Here is a 19191-nt window from a genome sequence, read left to right as displayed (position 1 = left end):
CTCGCAAGCCACATGCGGCTCTTTGGCCCCTTGAGTGTGGCTCTTCCACAAAATATCACGGCCTGGGCGAGTCTATTTTGAAGAAGTGGTGTTAGAAGAAGTTTAAGTTTAAAAAATTTGGCTCTCAAAAGAAATTCCAATGTTTGTACTGTTGATATTTGGCTCTGTTGACTAATGAGTTTGCCGACCACTGTAGTACAACATTCTACAAAGTGTAAATTTACCTTCTTATATGTTGTTTAACCACTCTACTCCATGCACACTTTTTATTTTGTGCTTTATTGCATACATATTTGGCTCAGATCGTAAGTTATCTTGTATAAAATATGTCACAATGTATGTTCTGTAGAGATAGTAAGGGAATACTGTTTTAAACAAATACAAACATTTAATGTTGAGATTTTCAGGCCTTTCTGTTTGTAAATTATGACAAACTAAGATTACTTCTCCCAGGCCTTTGGGAAGGTAGGAGGAGGAAATATTTTGTGACTATTCATTTGAGTTCCAACTATCTCCATTGCTCTCTTTTCTCTTGCAAATATACATCATCCTTAATTTTACCAATCTCTTCTCATCTTAATTTATGCAACTACTCTTGGAGCCGAGACTAGACCTCTTATTTTAAAAGATCTATAGTTTTAACAATTTTAAAAAATCAAAATAAGAAAATTTTAACTTCTACTTTATTTAAAAGATGCTGTATAGGTATGTCCTCATTTCCAAATCAGTGTGGAAATTCTGTGTTTTACAGCTTTAATCTAGGAAGCTTTATATGTTGCCATGAAAAACATTAGGTGTTCGCCCAGCCGGTCTGGCGGTGAGGCTCAGTTGATTGAGCGTCGACCCACGTCCTATGCACCAGAAGGTTGCCGGTTCGATTCCAGGTCAGGAAACATGCCTGGGTTGTGGGCTCCATTCCCAGTCGGGGGCGTGCAGCAGGCGGCCAATCGATGTTTCTCTCACATCGATGTTTTTATCTTTCTCCCCCCCTCCCTAACTCTCTCTGAAATAAATAAATAAAATTTAGGTGTTTAATATATAGTCTTTCTTGGGGAAGCCAGTTGCAAACAGGTAGAATAACGGCTTTGGTGTCCTGCCTGTCGCATTGCTCCTGGTGATCTGTCCAGGGAACGTGCCTTCCGATGTCCAGATACCAGCAGTTTTGTCGGAGCTTCCTGTGACTTTAAATGGCCCCAAGGAGTCTCGTGATCCCTTCAACTCAGGGCAGAACGTTCCTTCTTGAGCCTGAGAATTCTCTTCTAGTCTGTTTAGAGCACATGGTTAGGATGAGAAGGATGAAGAATGAAAATATTCATAGGTTTCTCCACCGCCACCTGCTATTATATTGCTAATATTATAGCTTTGAACTCCCAGAGGAAGTAACTTGCCATTTAAAACCTGTAATGCTATGCGTTGGGCATCCCATATTTTACAAGTTATGTATCTTCCATTTTAAATTCAAGCAGCATCCAAGAAAAGAATCTGGCCAATGGTTTTGAAAAAAATGAAATGGCAACACCTTCTTGGAATCTGACTGTTCAAGGATGTTTTTTCCCTAGCAAAACAGGAAGAAATTGGGGAAAAGCATATGGACGCACATTGAGCATATGATGTATTTTCAACTTGAATTGGCACTTTACTCATATTTGTAGTGTGACCTAAAATTAATTCTGGTGGAGCAGCTAGATTTGAGAGAGAAAAAAGATCTCTATCTGGGACTAAATCAACATTTGGGGCATCTCATTAATCACTGCCTTATGTAACTGCTTTTCCCACCTAAAGAGAAGCTACTGGGATGAGAAAAGTTGATGATATTAATGCCAAGTGCAGATCTTGCCTCCAAAAAAGAGTTCATTAATCATCATCGAAGCACAAGAACAAACATACTTCGTGTCTCTTGCCAATTTTTATCAATAACATTTCTGAAAGGCAAAAAACTCCCCCATTTTCCTATTTTTTTTCTCTTCATCTGAAAAGGTTTTAATTTGGCTGTTATTTGATTTGGGATAATGTTATGTAAATTTAACAAGCTCTGAGAATGCCCAGGCATGCTATATTGCAGCAAATGTATTCGTTGAGATTAGTGCCTGAACCAGAGACAACTAGATACCCAGGTCAGCTACTGCCTGCCTGTGTGGTCATAACATACAGTGACGTGCTTGGTACAGGGTGACTGGCCAGCACCAGGCATGGACAGAAACGCGTATCTGTCAGGTAGAAAGAATGGGCTTCAAGTTTGAAAGCATGGGTTTCAATCCAGGCTTCTGCGTAAATCTTTGGGCAAGTTAATAGCCTCCGTTTTCTCCCCTATAAAATGGAGGTAGAAATGGATCGCCTGACCTTTATCATAAGATTACAGTGATCATAAATGAACTAATGCTCTAATCAAGATAGAAAACTCCACCTCGTCAATGACATACAAATTAGTGTAACAAGATAAACATAAGTGCCAACTTGTGGACTCTTCATTATTTTCATAAATCTCAGCCTCTCAGAGTTAGAATTATGTGGTGGATTAGTTGTTTGGATGAAATTTTAGGTCAGCCATATCGTTATTTCATCACCACCATTTACTGGCAATTTTACTGCATTTTTTTTGGTAACTGAGTCTTTACATCTTTTTTTTTTTCCCCTGTTTCCTAATTTAAAAAATTATTTACAAATAAGAAAAATGAATGAATAACATGGCACTTAGCCAGTAGATGAGAGCAATGACAATCTAAAGAAAAAAGGAAGGACTAATACAAACCACACGAGAGAAAACAGATGTACCAACGGAAACGGTCATAAATAGAAAAGAAATGGATGTGCAAGAAGAGGTGGCTCCTGTCTCCTTGATCTGTTGGCTGCCAAGCATCACAGAGAGGGGTGAATCCCTGGTGAAATTTGCAGGCACTTTGGAAAACGTGTTGATTTCTTACTTATCCCTATGAGAAGACACACCCTTTTTTGTCCAGTTCTGTGGTCCCCCGTTAGAAGCATTGTTCAAGGCCAAAAGAACAAATCATTTTAAGGTCACGGTGGAAGATGCAGCTGTGAGGTTTTGGAAAATCACAGAAGATAGGTGACCAGCAACAGTAGTGGGGGCTCTTTGTGTACCCCATAAAGAATATTAGAAGTAAAACACAAAGCAAAATGAGATCGGCCCGGCCAGTGTGGCTCAGTGGTTGAGTGGGTCGACCTGTGAACCGGGAGGTCACGGTTCGATTCCCAGTCAGGGCACAGGCATGGGTTGCGGGCTCCATCCCCAGTGTGGGGCATGCGGGAGGCAGCCGATCAAGGATTCTCTCTCATTGATGTTTCAGTCTCTCTCTCCCTCTACCTACCTCTCTGAAATCAATAAAAATATATATTTAAAGAAGAAATCATAAGGACACAGAGCCAGGCTCAGTTCCTTTTTAGGTCAAATAGTCCGGAAAGAAGAGGTTGAGCCCAGTAGACTAGAAGGGGGGTTTTGTAAGGTGAAGGAGAACTAAAGTGCAAGCGAGACTTTTTCTGTCTTCAAGTTTAAATAACACTGACCCAACTCGCCTTCCTCTGTTCCCTGTGATCTTCTTGACCTTCTTATCAGCTCTTGACTTTCTCCCCTGGGGCTGTTCTCTGCAGAGTCAGCACTGACTCCCTCAAAATCCCTGAGCCCCACCCCCTGATTGCAAAAGAGTAGGAGAGAGTTGGAATGAACACAGGGTGATGAGTAGCTTGGGAACTAACTGTTCCAGGTGCTCCTGCAACAAGACACGGCTAGCTTCATGTGCAACCACCCCAGTTGTAGGTTTCACTGAAAAACATGAAGCTAATATGAAGCCTTGGGAACTCCTACTGAGCCACCTACATTCCTTTGAGAGCAAATTTTTCTAGAATGGTCACTTGTCCTCTTTCCATTTTGCACAAGCTTCAATTCCGGGACCTTGCTGTAAGTCTCTCCTCTCACTGTAATAAGGGAGAAGTTGGTTCCCTTATCTCTTACGCTGTGCATTTCACATGCATATGCCACAACGTCCAATTCTTATAGATGACTTCATACATTCGTTGGCATGTTGAAGCAACCATGGGTGAATACTAGGGAGATATTCATGATACTCATGGACTAGGATGAATCCTTTTTTTAAGTCCTAGTGAGAAGACCTGTGAGGTAGATATTATACCCACTTCACAGATGAGATTGCTGCCCAGAGAGTTTAAGGCAGGAACCGAGTTCACATAAGTTATAAACACCGAAGCTGAGCTTTTAACCACAGTTTCATAAAAATCTTAACAAAAATGTAAAAATTTAACCAACGCAAGCACAAGGTCTTTAATCTGGGGGCCTTAGGGGGGGGGGGGGCGGTGGGCGGGGCACGCTCACTAAACGAGTGCACTTTACACAGAGCTTCCTGTTGGGACCAGGGTGACCTCAGATGTGCATGGAGCCAGAGGCTCGGGGGAGGAGGGCGTGAGCGGGGCCGGCTCTAGGGAGCTGCTCCTGGCCGAGGGCACAGGAAGAAGCAGGCTGAATCACTAATTCCCGAGGAAGGAGGCTTCTGACCTGCATGCCGGGCTCCCGGGCAACGGGTAGCTTTGTAATTGCACGAAAGTCCGGGTCCTGGAGCAGAGGGTGACCCGGGAGGTGACCGGACAGCCCGGGAAGGGCTTTTCCGAAGGGCACCCCTCCCCCACCTGCGAGGGGGAGTCACAGGCAGGTCAGTGGCCCCTGGAGGACCTGCCGCCCCGGGTCACTGCAGGTCAGCAGGGAAGGAAGCTCACTGGGCCGCTCATTAGCGCGTCTTCGTTTGATCTTAATAGGATTAGGTGAGACCGTCATGGCCAGCCGTCAGGAAATGACCCAGCTAATGGGAGCCATGCTGCCTGTTCACTCCTTGTCCACACGGCCTCCCCCTGATGCCTCCGTGAGGGTTTGTGGAGGAAGGGGTTTGGGCACGGCTGTGGCACCTGAAATAATTCGTACACGTCGATTATGTTTTCCCATCTCGTGCTTCCCTGCTGGTCCCGTCTGTGTGTGCAGTCGTAGCAAAAACTATCGCCAGCCAAGGGTCTGCGGCCTCAGGACGGGAGTGCCCCTTTAATAACCCTGGCTACACCGTTTGGCGTCAGAATTGCAGGCAGTTTCCCAGGCAGCTCGGGAGGCCTCGTTGGCTTGTCTGTCCTGCATTGAGGCCCGGAGCAGGCCTGCTCTTAGTGCAGAGTGCGGGCGGGAAGACCGGACAAGGAATTAAGGCTTTAGGCTGTGCTACTTCTGGTCCCGTTGGCCGAGTGTTCACCTCCTCCCATCGCCACACAAAGTTGCAGCTAAATCATGGAGCAATCGACCCGGAGAAGCATCTGAAGGAACTCTTAGAACTAAGGATAGAAAGGAGCAGCCACACCGAGATTGCTTTTAAACTCAAAGAAGTGAGGCTGAGTGGTTGGCGTTGCCAGCTCAGTGCTGAGCTCTGCCCCTCCACGATGCAGCCCCTGGGAGCTGCTCAGCCCGTGCCTCCCCTGTCCTCGCCTGGGAGGGGTTCACTCAGTACCCACCTTCCAGAAGTGCCGTGTGAGGCTGAACGGGGAGAGTGCATTTGGAGAGCATCGGCCCAGTGTCTGGCTCCGTGTGTGCCCTTAAGAGACGCTCACTGTTGTCATCGCCACCAGCATCAGGATTGGGGATCTGGGCGGGTGCGGGAGGCGAGCCGGGACCCGCAGAGGCCGGGCCCGGGCTCCAGACGCCCGGGGCCCACGGCGATGCTGTGGTCCGTGCACGCGGCCGGCTCCCACAGGTCTGGCTTGTAATGCTTTTATGAAAATTAATGGTGCGCGGATTCCAGAGCTCGGCTGCCTTGGATCTCGATCCGGGCTCCACTGTTTACCAGCGCTGTGACTTGGCACCAGTCTCCTAGCCCCTCTGAGCCCTAACTTCCTCCCCTGGAAAATGCGGGTCATCATAGATTCACTGGAGAGGATTGTTGTGAGGCTTAAATGAGTTAATATACAGGAAGCTCTCAGAACAGAGCCCGGCACATGGTAAGCGCTAGACTAGTTTTAGCTAGCATTACTTATTTCTATTTTTTTAAAAAAATTTTATTTACTGATCTCAGGGAGAGAGGAAAGGAGAGAGAGAATCGATGTGAGAGCACAACACTGAGCGGCTGCCTCCTGCACACCCCCACCGGGGATGGAGCCGCACCCGGGCATGCGCCCTGACTAGGAACTGAACCGTGACCTCCTGGTTCATAGGTCGACGCCCAACCACTGAGCCACACCAGCCAGGGCAAGCTAGTGTTGCTTTGCAAAGTGAAATATTTTCAGTTATCCTGAGACAATGGAAGAAGAGTGTCCTCCACAGAGATAATTACAGCATTGAAAAGGCCACGGATAAATGTTTAAAGATGCTGACAGTGAGCGGGCGGGTGGCTCAGCAGCCGCAGGGGAGAAGCCGGGCACAGCTGGGCTCAGCCCAGCGCTTCTGAAACCACTTACACTGCAGGAGGCAGCCGGCGCGGTTTCGGCCCAGCAGTTTAGGAGTGAAAGCAAGCAAGCCATGTACATTTGTTTTTATACTTTGGAAATTAAGAAAATGGGTTGTTATTGAGGCTAGCAGTCCTTTTTTTTTTTTTTTTATTATATGCTTACTTTTCAGATGAGTGTATCCAAACAATGAAAATCACCATCTGTAAATATTGGTGAGTCTACACCAGTTTTGTTAATTTTTTCCCAGACTTCAAGAACAATGAATAAAAGAGTCTCAACTCACAGCAACATAGAACACAGACATGTTTAGAAGGTGATACCCTGATACATTTGGCAAGAATCTTTAAGAGAAAGTCATTTGTGTCTCATATCAGCTGTTCAGAGCTAAATCGAAACAATCGGAGATTCATTTAGGATCCATAAGAGCTGAATCGGAGCATCAGTATTTGCTCGGATTCTGGAAGGGAATTTGCTGGGACAAGAAGGCAAGGCAATCAAGTTTTCAGCCGCAGAAAATACTAGCACACTCTTCACTTTGCACATTGGCATTTTTCTGAAACAATTTTTTGGAAACACTTTTTTTTAGAAACACTTTTTTGGGCAATTGCCTTGAATCATATTGCATGTAATTCTGTCACTTTCTAACTTTAATATGTTTGCTGAAAGAGCTTATACAGTCATGGTTTTGGTTTTGATTTTTACTATTTTTTTCAATCCAAATCTAGAGTTCAAAACTCTAGAGAAAGTTCAAGCTTAGAGAGAGGTCCCCAAAGACCTAGAGGTATTTTCAGAGCCCTTCCAATGGAATATTAGGCACATTTATTTTATTGAGAGTGTTGTTGTTTTTTTCTGACAGAAATACTTGAATTAGCACAATGTATTTCTTAACTTTCTTATTATTAAGGTTTTTTTATAAGCCAAATTTACACAATGCTGTTCAACCATGTAAAATGTACTATGTTAAAATTCCATTTGAGTAGTCACACACGGGAAGTATATTTTAAGCTATTGAATAAACTTGGCATTGGTCATTACCACCTCCCCAGAGGTTTCCAACGAGTCCCCACTGACCAGATGCACTACAGTGACACATATCAGTGATAAATGCATTCATTGGCTTAATCAATAGTTTAAAGCAGCGATTCTCAGCCGCAAGAATGTTTAAAACATGCGATACCTGACTATTTAGTCAGGGGCCCCGACCTCTTTTCCCTTAGATGGCCAAGTAAAAAAATGACAACAGCCAACACAATAGCCATCCCGCGTGAATGAATCAAATCATACCTATTGTTTTGGTCAGATCAGCAAAAAATATATTTTTTTGGTGTGCCGCGGAATTTCAGTAATTTGTGTGCACCGTGAGTTGAAGAAGGTTGAAAACCACTCGTTTACACAGTGGCTACCGCAGGTATCTTGAAAAGATGAACTCCCAGCACGTATCAAACATGATTAGGTTCATAGAGAGCAAGAAGTGGGAACCCCGGGGAAGCTTCGGGAAGACCCAGCAGCCTTCGCAGCCTGGGCAGCTGTGTGCAGTCACTGCTGTACGTTCTGGGGGGGGGGTCTCACTCTGAGGGGGTCCCTGCAGCTGATTGGCGTCTGCCCGGTTCCGAGCGCGCGCCTCCCTGCCAGCATTTTCGCTGGGAGTCGGATGAGTTAGAAACTTCCAGCTTCCTTCCTTGGCCCCTGGCTCACATGCCGCTCTGCTCTTTCCTACCCGTTAGGGGCGCCGATAACCCTCCTGTTAGCCCTTCTCTCTGCAGCGCAGGCTGGACTCGGAGCTTTCATCTCTTGGTAAATGTTCCTGCCAGAACCTCATCACAGAACCTGTCAGTCTGGTGGATGTGGGGCATAAGAAACGTTAACACCGGTGGCCCTGAATAAAATCCCTTCAGCTCTCGGTGCTTGGAGTGGAGTAGGAAAGATGACTGTTGGGTCCCCAAACCATGGATCATCGAGGAGCAGCCGCTCCTGGGCTCTGGGCGTGCTCAGTGGTAGCTGGTGCCCCGTGACCGCATCTCTCTGGTTCCTTTTTATCACCCTATCGGAATTCTTTAAGGAAAAATCCAAATCGCAGAGAATAAAAATTGAGATGGTATTTTTCCGTGCATGTTTTTTGAGCAACTCTAATGTCTCAGCCTTAACTATAACTTTTTTTAAAAACAATTTGTCATATTTTAAAATATACTTTAAAAATGCTTTATTGATTTTTAGAGAGAGGGGGAAGGAGAGGGATAGAGAGGTAGAAACATTGATGAGAGAGAAACATCATTGATCGGTTGTCTCCTGCACGCCCGCCACCTGGGATCGAGCCTGTATCCCAGGCATGTGTCCTGATTGAGAATTGAACTGGTGACCTCTTGGTTCATAGGTCGACGCTCAACCCCTGAGCCACACCGGCAGGGCAAAATATAACTGGAGGAAGGGGACTAGATGCATGTGGGTATATTAATTCGCAGGCAGCCTCATTTTGCTGAGGGGGCTCAGTGCTGAAAACAGCAGCACATTTTTTAAGAAAATGACACAATCACTTCAAATACTGGGCTCTGGTTTTAAAATTTCAGGGCTACGCCGTGGGGGCAGTTAGTCAGATTATGAATTTAAATTTCCCTTGCTTTCCGAGCTGTTTAATTCTTTGCTTATGGGCACATAATGACTTGAAAATCGAAACAATTACTGTTCATTTAGGAGGGAAAACACTTCTCGCAGCCTGTCTGGAGGCTGCCAACTTGCCTCTTCTTGGCAGATGCGTGGGGAAGTTGGTGATTTCTGAGCCCCAGAGTGAGGCAGATCCGGACGAGAACTGCAGTCGTCAGGGCCTCGGGGGACTTGGCAGTCGGTACCTGTACACAGCACACGGCCCTAACAGGCCACTCGATCGGTACCAGCAGTTAGTCAAGAACTACATTTTGAAAAGATGTTTATAAGATTATCTTTTTAATCTCTGTTCTTTGATGATGAACATTGATACGGCCTTCCAAGTACCCACCAGGCATTTACCGAGAGACTGTTGGGGACCAGACCCCCTAGGAACTGTGACAGTCACATGATTCATGGTCCTTGGCCTGTGAAGATTGCATTTGAGGGGGGAGGAAACAAAATAACGACATCCGGTTTATGTCCAGTGCAGTCATTTCTGTAAGAGTCATTCAGAGGGCCGTGGGAGCACAGTGGACCAGGGGGAAGGTCACAGTCCCTCAGCTGTGTGCAGTGCCGGGGAAGGCCCCCAGCCAGCACCCCTCAGGGCCTGGCACGGAAAAGTGTCTTCCCAGAGGGAGGAGAGACGGCCTTTTTTTTTTTTTAATGCATTTTTTATTGATTTCAGAGAGGGAGAGAGAGAGAGAAACATCAGTGAGGAGAGAGAATCATTGATTGGCTGCCTCCTGCATGCCCCTGAGCCTGCAACCCGGGCATGTGCCACCTGCCTGCCAAGGGTGCTCATTCTAAGTCACATGCAGGTGCAGGTTGACGAGGGGCAGCGCTGGTGGCCGGTGACCTGTGACCGGAATGTCACGGTAGGCGACTGTTGCGCCGTGCCTGTGTTTATGGTCAGGACAAGGAGTTTTGGACTGAATTTTGCAGAAAAACCAGGGTATCATTGAAGGGTTTGAACAACAAGAACAAAAATACGTTCACTGAAAACTAGATAAAAGAAACAGATGTTAACTGTATAAAATTTAGAGAAGCCAAACATTTTTCTAATTTTGCACACCTTAACAGAACTCCTGGTAACATGGGGGCGGGTGTCTTCACAGATTCGGTTTTCTTGTGTACACCACTGCTTTGTAACCTGCTTCCCCCGTCACAACATGTTTGAATATGATTCTGCGTTGTTAAGCCGTCTTCTGTAACATTATTTTTAAGTTTCAGCTCACTGTGCCGTTAGAAGGCAGTACCCTCGATTTAATTTACCAATTCACTATTGCTGTGCATTTCGATTGTTTCCAATGTTTTTCATACCATCAACGACTGGAATGAATGTTTGAAGGATCATCCTAATTATGTTGTGTAAATTAACTTTTCATGGTTATTTAAAATTCCATAAATTTTTATAATTTTAATGAGAGCACGTTTTAAAGTCCCATTTCTTATAGAAAAACAATCTCGCCCACATCATTACACAGACGGGAGTCCTGTGGCCAAGCTTGCTCCGTACCAGGGCTTTCTCCCATTGAGGCTCCCTCCCCTGCACCCTTGACAAGATTCTTCTTGCCTCATGCTCCCATAGTTCTTGCAACGTTGGTACCATAACACTCAGGATGCTTTATAATAATTGCCTGTATATAATTTCCTTTTCTCTGCTAGATTTTAAGCACACACTGTGTTGTTGACCACTTCCATTCTAAGCACAAAGGAAACATTTGCAAGATTTTAAAAAATACATTTTTTTTTATTGATTTCAGAGAGGAAGGGAGAGGGAGAGAGAGAGAGAGAGAGAGAGAGAGAGAGAGAGAGAAACATCAATGATGAGAATCATTGATCGGCTGCCTCCTGCACGCCCCACACTGGAGATCGAGCCCGCAACCCGGGCATGTGCCCTGACTGGGAATTGACCTGTGACCTCCTGGTTCATAGGTTGACACTCCACCACTGAGCCATGCCAGCTGGGCCATTTGCAATATTAAAAAAAATTAATAAATGCAGGAATACAAGGATGCCTTAGGAAAAGACGAAGGTACAGAAGCTAAAAGCCAAAGTACTAACAAACAAACGACCTCCCAGGGTGGCTTTGCAGCCCGAGTGGAGGGTGTGTCTCCTGGGGGGTCGGGGGGGATAGATGCAGAGTGAGTTTCGGGGTCAGAGGGAAGCGTCAGGCCACGGGTCCCGTGCGTTCCTGTGTCTCTGTGAGGAGAGACATGGCTGTCTAGGAGAATTGGCACACGAGTTCGTTTCTTTCCTAGTTCCCTTGTTTCCAAGCCAAGGGAGCTGCATCTTCCAAACGCCTTCCCACTCGTCATAATTAAGATGAAATGACAGTTACGCAACTCAGCCCAGCAAAAAAGCCCGCGCCACGTGTGGCCCCTGGAGAGGGGAGTTCACTGTCAGCGCCGCGGTGCCCAGAGGAAGAGCCACGCGGTGGATGAGAGAAAGGCACCAAGGGCAGGTCTCAGGACAGAAACGTCAAGAAGAATTAAGTTCTTGTGTCTAAAACTTACTAGTATTATTACCCGTGATCGCCAGAAAGGGGAAAGAAAGAAAACATAGCCCAGGAAATTTGAAATTCTGCTCAGGGGTAAAAAAAAGGATTCTTACTTTTCCGCCATGGCCTGATAGATGTGGAATTTGCTCATGGATGTCACCTTCGTACCATGTCGACCTAACCTTCATCAGATGGTTTGGTTTCCTAAGCTGACGTCTTCCTTTAATTCCTTGAGACATAGACATGACCGTCTTCCCTGAGAAACGTGCGGTAGCAGAGGCTGAGGCTGGAGGTCAGGCCTGTAGGTGGGGTGACACTGACTCATGTCCCCCTCTCTGGGGACCGTCGCTGAGGGCATCATAGAGGGACCCTGCCAGGTGGCGAGAGGAGAGGGGACAAGAACTTGCTGGGGCAAGCTCTCTGTCAGTGGGACTCCGTTCACCAACAGGTCAGTCCTTCACTGCCATTCATTGCATTTCAGTCAGCAAATCCCGACACCGTCCCGCGATGGAGATGGGAATGAAATTCAAAGTGGCAACGGCATGTTTCAGTGAAAACAAGTTGTCTTTGCCAGCTTACATTCACCGCAAACACTGCTTATTCTGCGATTCTCACGGCCGTCTTGGTAAATGCAGGATACGCCTCTTTTTATGGTCGTTGAAAACCCTTCAAAGTAGTATTTTCTTAGACAAAGAACCTTTAGATACAATGGAACCATCCATTTGTGAAACCTGAGCCTCCTCACGTCTCTGGCATTGACCTTTGCACCTGCAGTGACCTCTGCCCCGGCTCCATTTCAGCCACCCCTTGGGCCTTGGCACCTCTGGGAGAGGCTCCATTTCTACAACATCGCATCCCGAGATCTGGTTCTCTCACCGGGCCTTGGAGACCCTCTGTGGTCATCCGCTCCCCCCTGTGCCCACTGCCTTGTCGAATTAGCTTAGTTTTGTGGCCCAACGCGTGAGTCACTCTATTGTCCGTGTCCGAACCCACCTGTCGGGGCGCAGCGGGCTGACCTGCAGAACCTGCTGGAGGAGGTCATTCAAGCACAAAGCTTTGTGCCGCTGACTGTGGGGAGGTTGATGCACCCTCCTCTGCCTGGCCGATGCCTACTGAACTTTAGCGTCCATTTCCCATGAAGTCTTCTGAGCTCCCTGGTGTAGGTGCTAATGCTGAGCACTTTCCTAGCCACCTGTCTGTCACTGTCACAGCAACGTCACCCTGGGCGAGAGGGCTGTTCCTCTCTGTCCCTGCCTCTCTGTCCCTGCCGATGCTCAGCTCTTTAAGGGAAGGCGTCTTCCTCATCTCGTACTCGTCGTTGCATCCCGATTGCCTCTCGTATCTCACGACCCAATGAAACAACCACCCAACCTGTAGATGAATCCGTTTTAACCCTTTGCACTCGCTTTTTTCTCGATTCCTTTATTCTACTCGGGATTTAATTTTTTAAATACCCCAGATTTTACAAAGCGCAGCAATAGAATAAAAAACTGGAGTTTCTTTTCATACAAACTTATTTATTTGGATTTTTTTATATTTCAAATTATTGATACATTCAATGAGTATAAAAAGAGCTGCTACTGATGCTAACCGTGTTGAGTCACACTCGACATCCGAGTGAAAAAGGTTAAGTATCCGTGGACTCCACAAAGTATTACACTTGTAGGAAAGTACTTAACAACCTTTCAAGACATTTTCAAACTTACTGTCGCAGTTTTGTGCAAAATCATTATATTTGGTCTTGGTGACATTTGACAAAAACAGAGATATATTCTGTAAGGATCTTTCTCTTGAGGGGACAAAGAGAAAAAAGCAATTTGGAAGACAATGGAAAGCTTGATATATACAGGGTGTCACCCCGAAAGGTATATACACTTTAACAGCTGATAGCTCCATTGTGAAAATAAAATGTGCTTTAATGAACACTGCCTTTATAACTATTCCGAGTGTGTGTATCCATTTTTCGGGACACCCCCTAGCGTTCGCTGGAGAAGGGGCTTCTGATTTATTTGTTGGATGAACGGGTCCCGGGAGAGATCTTAGAATCGAGGAGAAACGTGCTGCATGAGCCGCTCAGGTGGACGCCGGCGTGTTCAGCTTGTGCTCACCAGGGCCGGGGATGCGCGATGCAACTCGGTGGCTGAACGGCAGAAGTTACTGCCACAGCTTAGGTGTCTGAGCGGTGAAACCAAAGCGGTTTTAAGAACAAATGCCATACATGGTTAAATCCTGGGAGATAATAGGAAAAGCGTTAATTTGGTTTTATCGCCTACATTTGTGTTAAAATGAACACTCAGCTCTCATAGTCAAACTTCCCCTTGAAAATTAAATCACGCGTCATTGCCAGGGTTTTATCACGCGCTGAGCCCTGTGCTTGGGGTTAATAAAACCAAGATGAATGGTTTAGGCAGTTTCTGCTCAAAAGAAAGAGAACATTTATGTTGCGATTTTTCGTAATGGCTAAAAAATATTTTTTCTATAAAGAGGCAAAAAAAAAATTTACAGAAAATAAAAAAATAACTTTCCTGCCATGAATGATTCCCTGCAGCTTTGAAGGGCAAAGTAAGATCTCCTTCCTGTTGTTGAACCCTGAGAGCGAAGCCCTGCAGCCGGGGTTTTCAGAAGAGGCGTAGCTCCAAGGCAGACGGGAGCCAGGCGCAGCCAGGGCGGATTGGATTTATGGGACGGAGAGACTAATGGATGCTGCTCCCCGCAGCCAAGGACCAAGTGGGGTTTATGTGAGGTGTGCTTCTCCCCGAGAATGACGCCTGCTTTTTGTCATGCTTCGACTTAATCAGACCTTTCTGCTGGGGTCTCGTTAGTATTGGGTACTCACTGCATGTATATGGAAAGAATTGTTTTGGCACCTATGGGGTTAAAGCATAGGAAATTGTCTTTATACTTTAAAAACAGTCAACAGCAGCCCTGGCCGGTGTGGCTCCGTCGGTTGAGGGTCATCTCTTGCACTGAAAGGTCGCCGGTTCAAATCTGGTCAGGGCACATGCCCAGGTTTCGGGCTGGATTCCCAGTTGGGGGGTGCCTGCAGGAGGCAGCCGATCCGTGTTTCTGTCTCACATCCATGTTTCTCTCTCTGTCCCCCTCTCCCTTCCTCTCTCTCTAAAATCAATAAAAACATTAAAAAAAAGCAACCACAGACAACAGCTGTGAACTTCTCTGATCCACGACGGCACGCATCACGGTGCAATGACGGGCGAGCCCTGGCGCCGCAGGAGAGGTTCTGTTCCTTTTCCTGGGGGGCTCTGTCGTAACTAACGAGCAAGAAACACGCCACTGAAGTGATCAGACTCTGTCCGGGAGCCCAGGGCTGGGCCTTTCCGGCCGGCCGTCTTTCACGGTGTGTGAAGTTAGTGAGGAGTCAGCGCCTGGTTTTGGGATCCAGTGCCGTGTTAGCTTATGACGCGTGGCCCGCAGGTGTTTTGTGATCCGTGATGGCGTGTGAACCGTGGTCAGTGTCACAGTGTTTTGGGAGGTGAGGCAGAACCAAGGTCAGGCTCGGGGCGCCTTTTCCACGCGTAGTCCTGTTTTTACCAGGGTCCCTCTCTTCCGGATGTTTCGTGTCTTCTTGGCACAGTTTCTTATTATTTTAACATTTATACTTTTCTTTGTAGTCAGCAGTTTACATTTCAATAATCGTTACTTTCATATTTTTTATTATACCCGTGGGATGTAGGCTCCATTTCATTTTATTATTTTCCAGATAATTAGAAGCAACGGTATGTCTAACCATTTAAATAGCGTTTGATGCTAAATCTAAACATGTTGAAACCGTAGCATAATTTTTATACTTAAGGTTATGAAAGACGTTTTTGTAGGAATAAAAGATAGGAAACAGAAAGTTTGGGGAGAGAATAAGGCTTAGGCTATAGACTTAAGGAAGTAAGAACAGAAAGATAAAAAAGACCAGGAAGAGTGGTAACATTTTTTTTTAATTGATAGGAGATGGAGGAAAAAATAGTTAAGATGTTTTTGAAGAGCAAAAAATGATTACCATTCCTAAAGTCAATATTCTGCATGAATTTCAAGTATTTTAAATTGAAAAATTATAGAGGACAGTAGCTTAATAAGCTAATACCTTATTTTTCTTTTAGCATTCCCAGTTAGTGGACAGGAAGGAGGAGGTATACATGCTCCCAGTATGATAACCCCGGGGCTGTGGACAGATTTTTGAAACAAAATCTCTGACCTTACTTTTGGAGTCCGTAGGGTCTGTTGTTACTTATAAAGCGCTCATTCTCCCTGGAAGATCTGGGACCTGCTTCTTCCCAGCTTCCTTGGGAAAGAGTCGGATTCCGTTAAGTATGAAGATCTGAACAATCAGGTTCCCATAACCTTCCCTTATTTTTCCTGCTCAACCCAGGATTCTGTTCTCACTGGGTGACAGCGTGGTGCTGGGAAGAACACCTGTTATCTAGCTGGTTTTTGCTTATAGCTAGCTATAAACAACCGGACCCGGATTGTTTCACACAGAAATAAAATGTTTGACTAAATTACCCGACGAGCCTTCTTTGATAGAGTCGCTGCTCCTCCCCGACGCGTACACCGGCTTTCGTGGCCAGAACAGTATCATCTCAAAGCCATCCACACCTCCGGGTGGCTCCTCTCCCCGGTACCGCATGAGAAGGACTTCCTGAGCGGGACACGAACTTCCGCTTCTGTGTGATCTCAGGGGGGTTTGATGGTTGTGGATCCGCCGTGGCGGGGGTGGAAACAAACATTTTACCGCGTTAGAAAGGAGATACGCAGCTGGCGTCCTCCTGTGAAACAGGCCAGAGTTGAGCAATCATTATCACTCGCTTGATTTCAAATGGATACATTAATACACTCGCTCTGCCCACATCGAATCCGTAAGATTGGAACTGACCGGTCCTATCTGACTTGAGTTACTTTTTTTTATATATATATATATATTTTTTATTGATTTTTACAGGGAGGAAGGGAGAGGGATAGAGAGCTAGAAACGTCGATGAGAGAGAAACATCGACCAGCTGCCTCCTGCACATCCCCTACTGGGGATGTGCCCGCAACCAAGGTACATGCCCTTGACCGGAATCGAACCTGGGACCTTCCAGTCCGCAGGCCGACGCTCTATCCACTGAGCCAAACCGGTTTCCGCTTGAGTTACTTTTTATTTCAGAAAAACCTTAAGGAGGAAAAGGAACAAGGTAAACAGCAGGGGAGGGACTCGGCCTCACCTGGGACACTGAGGCTGGGTCCGCGGGCTCGGAAAGGGGCTCGTGGAGGTGCATGCGGACGGCGGGTTGGACGTTCTCCATCAGTTGTGTTAGCGCCATTTGTCAAGAGGAGGCGGCTCTTCGCCGTCCCCTGGGTCCTGTGCGGAAGTTTATTCTGGAAGAATGTTCCAGGGAACGGTGACGAGGGTGTTTGGTTTACATGTGTTTCTATGGAGACACCTTGGTCCTGGTGCTCTGACCCAGGGCTGGCTCCCTGGCTTCTCAGAAAACCAGCACATCAACCCGATGGGCCGAGGGCGTGGCCTCCCCGGAGCTTCGGCCGGGGGTACCCAGAGCGACGCCTCACTCCCCCGCACAGATCAATGAGCCGGGGCGCCGGAGGCTCTCAGCTGCTGCAGGTGCATCGCGGGAGGGGAGGTCAAGGGAAGAGAGAGCGGAGAGCGCGGCGGTAAGGGGCCTGGAGCAGACTGTCCGTAAAAACATCAGCTACTCTCCTGCTGGCATTTAGGGTATTTTTTTCACCGACTCGGCCATGGAGTGTATGGAATCAAGCGTGCTCTTGCCCCATAATTGATGCAGCTCACCTCATGTAAAGGCTGTTCAGGATGAGTGTGGATTAGTAAGAGAGCCATTCTTAAGGGCTTCTGAGAAAAATATTCGCCATTTTGCACATTACAAATGATTTTATTTCCCGCAAAATTTCAGTTACATGGAGCCTATCGATAGTTATAGGTAGAAGCACAAATAAATACAAACCGTGTGAAAGCAAGTCAGAACTAATGATGACGTGGTGGCTGTCCAGTAAAACCTGAGTATTTTTATTACTGAAAGCTACATTTCGTCATGAAAATAGTAAATGGTTAACACGCAAATTTATGCAGTACTAATATATAGAAAAGGAAGGGTGGGGAGGCCAGGGGGAAGCAAAAAACTATAGGAATTACAAGGTGAAGGTCATAACACAGACTGTCTTGGCTGCCACCCGCCCCCACCCCCACCCCCCCAGCCCCAGCTCAGGGCACTCTGACTTCTCTGTCGTTTAAGCGACGACAGAGAAGTCAGAATGACGAAAGACAGTGAGCGACTCTGAGCTTGGAGCAAGGGGAGATGGAGAGTTACGGGGCTATAAAACAGATGGTTTTGGAGGCTGTGGCCAGGAGTTCAGATTTCATTCTAAGCGGAGTAGGAAGGGTTTTAAATAGGAGGACACTGTTATAGAATTTATATACTTATTTTTAACTTTTTAATTTGTCAATTACAGGTGGCATATTATGTGAGTTTCTGGCACACGACATAGGGACTAGGCACCTATATAGCTTGCGAAGAGATGGGGAGCGCATGCTAAAGGAGCAGGGCAGCCGAACAGAAGTGTGGAGGAAGCTCTTTGGGCATTTGCAGGGTGCAGGTCGGATCACACTCCGCGGAGAAGAGCTGTTGACTGTTGTTTTTGGGCAAGACAGAGTCTGCTGTCGGTGTAAGGGGCGCCACCTCGAACATCTGGCGGGGCAGTGTGCCAAGAAGGACGTGGGATTTCAGCCCCCCCTCCCCCGCCCCCGGTCCTGAGGCACCTGAGGCCCTGGGTGGGCGGGTGTGGCAATGCGAACGTGTCCCAGCAGCTCCGGCAGCTGAACTGGGCTGAAGGGCGCCTGCTTCTCGGCCCTCTGTCTCCCTGATCGGATGGATGAGAAGGTCTCGGCCCTCTGTCCCCCGATCGGATGGCTGAGAAGGTCTTGGCGAAGACCTGCTTTCTCCCCTGCGGGCTGGCTGTTGGGAAGGGAGTTTGGAAGACTTCGTTAAATGTTTGCTGGAACATTCCATGGGGATGTGGGGTCTTTTCTAGGTAACTTGGCCATCGGCAACTCAATGTCAGTCATCTTCCTTTCTGTAGTCAGTGCAGCCTTTTCTGCTGGTGACAGTTTTACCACAGCCCAGCATTAGAATGAAAAGTTCTGAAGTGTTGCCCGGCCGGCGTGGCTCCATGGTTGAGCATCAGCCTATGAACCAAGAGGTCATTGGTTCGATTCCCGGTCAGAGCACTTGCCCTGGTCGTGGGCTCCATCCCCAGTGTGGGGCATACAGGAGGCAGCCAATCAATGATTCTCTCTCATCATTTGTTTCTATCTCTCTCTCCCTCTCCCTTCCTCTCTGAAATCTATCTATCTGTCTATCTATCTATCATCTATCTATATTTTAAAGTTTTGGAGTGTCGTTAGCAGTGGCTTAAGTCCACGAAGGTTGCACAGCCACGTGCTCATGGTCTTGTGCAGGGGCAGCAGTTTCACCGCCAAACGAGAAGGTGGCTGTGCGGTGACATTGTTGGTGCCATTAGGTCCTTGTGCGGTGGAAGCTCTCAGCAGTGAACCGCTGCACGGAGACCTTCCTCGCACATTCAAG

The 19191-nt window shown here is 46.9% G+C and overlaps 1 protein-coding gene across 2 annotated transcripts in view; it reads left to right on the top strand.

The window, feature by feature from the left end:
- VAV3 (vav guanine nucleotide exchange factor 3) overlaps positions 1-19191 on the top strand; it is a 170352-nt gene that overhangs the window by 113303 nt on the left and 37858 nt on the right. The window lies entirely within an intron of this gene.

This window comes from Cnephaeus nilssonii (genome assembly GCF_951640355.1).
Source record: "Cnephaeus nilssonii genome assembly, chromosome: 21".
In the NCBI taxonomy this organism is placed as follows: Eukaryota; Metazoa; Chordata; class Mammalia; order Chiroptera; family Vespertilionidae; genus Cnephaeus; species Cnephaeus nilssonii.
Note: the sequence above shows the minus strand (reverse complement) of the source record. Positions and strands in the feature narration are given on the sequence as shown.